Below are 3971 nucleotides of genomic sequence, written 5' to 3' on the forward strand. Positions count from 1 at the left end.
TATATATATATAATGCTGTTCATGCTATTTGCTATCCACCAAATAATTCTGAAAAAAAAATCGACATCAATACGAACCATTATTATAGTTAAACACCAATAATAATTGATAAGAACTGAGCACCGAATGAAAATAAAAGACTGAAATTCAGCTTTGCAACACAAATAAATTACATTTTAAAATAGAAAATATTTATTATAAATGGTAATCATTTCTCACAGTATTACTGTATACATACATGTGTACTGCATACACATATATGTATACATGTATATATGAACATTTTAACATTTTATAGACATATATAAATATCCATCCTGATCCAATAGTGTAAATCACAAACATTGTATAGACGCAAATGCTAACATGTGGCTTTTTTGTCAGGTAAAACTTCCTCTGAAATATCTGACAAAGAAGGCACTTCTCTTTTATGCTTGGTTTTGTATAAAAGCGAGAGATCATGTAAAGTAACATCCACAGCCCAAGAGACTGGTTGAAGGTTGCCACAGTGATTCCCGTGGGCATTCGAGTCTTCCTGTTTGTGCTGAGGTCAAAATCTCCTCCTTTTGTTTAGCTGACATTCTGTGCTACATTGTTGCTATGGAACTGTTTTGCAAGGATGACCACATTATTTCTCTATGCAGGTTCATTATAGACAGATAAGACTAAAATCTGAAAATCAGTTTCAATATTGGCTGATTGACAGGTGAGTAGGCGGGCCTGTGCCATTGTCTGGGATGCATCAGATGGATTAGCATTCGCATTAAAGTGCAACGAGGTCACATGCATTTCTAACAAATGTGATTTGAGTGGTTGGATCACAGCATATTTGGACCTATTAGCATCTGCATTTGCACTGACCGAGACAGGTGTTTGACGGGTTTATCATGCAGTTTTGAAAGGTGTTGTGCATTGACAAATTGATGTGTCACAGTATTTTTGTACATGATCATCTGTAATCAACAGATGACATGATTTTCAACAAAGTTTTGGAGGATGGATGGTTTAACCTCTAATGTAATAGATGTGTCAGTCTGATAAATTAAAAATAACATCTCTCTGAGATTTAGTTAAGGTCTAAAATTCTGATTCACTGAACATATTTACATGCAAGTGGGATTTAGAAAAGAGATTTAGAAAATATGCTATATTTAAAAACCTGGCTTCTCTGAGGAAAAAAAAAAAGAAAAAGAAAAAGTACAGCCCGTATATTATATTTGTTTGCCAATTTACCCAACACTATTTCAACATCCTGGGTTGCCAGTTGCAAACACAGAGGGCTGCAGTCATGGCAGCCAGCAAACAAACTGGATTTGAGATTAGAGATTCTATCCGACATAAAAGTCCACATATGCTGGTTTATGATTTTCAACAAGAACACTGCAAACACATATGTTAGCTAATCAACTTACAGTGTAAGGCCCATCGCTTGTCATTGCCATTTGCACTTGTTCTTGTTGCATGTTCTCAAACTGGCAACCCACATAAGCTTTGAGTCTGGAAAGGAGAGGGCGATGGAAATAACTTTCTCCAATATTTTGAATCTGAATTGCCATACCTGTTTCAACTGCATGCAGTATTGCTCCTTTAATAAAGGGACTGACATCTAAACAAAAGTATAGAGAAACAGCTTGGGAATTCTAATGTTTTCTTCTTGCTCTTTCCACCTAGAAGAGCTTTAAAATATTCTCTCTGTAGCCCCTGTAGTTCAGATCGTATTGATTAATAGACTGTGACCACCGTCCTGCAGACAGCCCTTGATATTTGCAGAATTAGCAATTGGTTATATGAAGCAAGTTTATTTTGTAGTTTTATTCCTGTGAATAAAGTTGGCGAAAAAAAAAGAAAGAAAAAAGTTCAAACAATCAATGTGGAGATTTTGACTACTTAAGTAAAAGCAATTATTGTGTTATGCCTAATGTGAAGGGTGCACTTTCCTTGCCAATTCCAGCTTCAATTCAAATTGTGATAAGATGTTTGTAGAGAGCAAAAAACTCATTCAATGTTCCTTTCTGTAAGGCCCGATTTAAGAGAAACCAAGGCAAGCTAAATAGAAAAGTAGGCGAGCTTTTATTGAGGATCTTCAAAAGCAAAGAGAATTCTTCAGTCAGTCAGTCAGTCAGTGTTAAATCTTAATTCAACATCTACCTGCTGGGAGACAATGTGAAAATATTATGTGTCATTCATTATGGAATACGGAAGCACCTGCACTCATTCTACTCCCATTGTCAGGCTTTACACATATAGACTAATTTGATGAACTGTCACCGTTATCCCATTGTACCAGATTTACCTGCTCCAGCCTTTCAACGCACGCTTCCCCAAGCAGTAGTAATGATAATAGACAACTTGGACAGAAAGCACTGAAGATCTCTGAGATTAAAAGTCACGCTTCTTTGTGAAGGTCACAATAGTTTCGATGGGTCATTCCAGACCGGCTTTGTAGCTGAAAAGACCTCGCAGTTTATATGAATAATACAACAGATATCTATGACCCATTCTACTCTAAGTCGACACCTGCTGTGACAACATGCCTCAGGGTTTAGTGCAACTAAAATGATGAGAGACGACATCTAGAGTCAGAGAAGATATGAATGAAAAATCAATCACTATATTATCAGATTAGTTGGAGAAAATTGTATGCTTTATTTCTGCCATTTTAAAGGAAATTGAATTTTGCTTTGATGTTTCCTTTGCAATTTATTTTCAATATTAAAGAAAATAGCATCCAACATATGCAATATGAAAGCTAACTATAAAATGTATGAGATGAAAATGCATGAAATAAATATGTAAATAAATGGATGGACAGAGACAGATAGATAAATTGCTACTTTGTTGAGAGATCAGGTTGTCAAATATAATCATTTATTGACTCTTTGACTCATAGAGTGTAGATTTGGCTATAGACCAAATTTAAAAATAGATAGATAGATGGATGGATGGATGGATGGATGGATGGATGGATGATAAAAAAATAAAATAAAAGATGTACAGAATGATGTAGTATTTATAGTGCATGTGTGACAAAAATGTATTGAATTTGTTGTAATATTACATATGAAAATACATATTACTATATTAAATGTCATTTTTCATTCATCAAATAGCAGTTTTTCATTTCTTTATGTAATTAAAACAACAGTTATAGACACTATATCCAGCATGCAACGGTTAAGCAAATTTTTTAGTGTCAATAAATACTAAAGTGAATGAATGAATGAATATATATACTGTATATTAATAATAAATATATATTAAAATAAATGTCAACTGAAATAATACAAACATTAAACCTTATCTTAAGAACAACAATATCTGATTTTCATTTATTTTGACTTTATGTACTAAAATCAACCTGGTCTCATGGCAAAAACGTACCCGGGGGCACATTTTCGCGAGACGCGAAATACGAACCAATAAGTACATATCACTGCAGTTTCCAAAATAAATGAACACTAGAGGCAGTAAAACTCCGACACCTTTTATTCCTTTTCACACACATTTACAGAGTTTCGATTAATAAAGCGTAATTTTCGCACATTTACTTGAAGAATATCATGTTATGACTTCAAAACAATTTTAATATGCTGGGAGATTTGAAAACGAATTCTTTTGAATGTTAACATCACACATATCCAGCTTCATATCTATGGGTTTTCATAGCCGGTAGGTTTGTTTGGTAGCTCACGGAGTACGGAGACGTACTTGAGAGGTGAGGAGCTCCGGTTCGAATCCCGTGTAACTACGGTTCGACAAAACGGTTCAAATCTGCATATAAGTAAGTTCAAATGACACGGTTGCATCAACAAATGCGTTTTTATATCAGTTTTGCATTTGTTAACACTATCGGGTAGGTTTAGGGTTGGGTTTGGTGTAGGGCATATTTCCAACACGATAGAGCATTAACTTTTAGCGACAGTCCCCGGATATTTGAATTCTGAACCGCCACAATACGTACCTGAAGCAAC

Source organism: Sinocyclocheilus rhinocerous, unplaced genomic scaffold (assembly GCF_001515625.1).
Source record: "Sinocyclocheilus rhinocerous isolate Xijiao unplaced genomic scaffold, SAMN03320098_v1.1 scaffold82, whole genome shotgun sequence".
NCBI lineage: Eukaryota > Metazoa > Chordata > Actinopteri > Cypriniformes > Cyprinidae > Sinocyclocheilus > Sinocyclocheilus rhinocerous.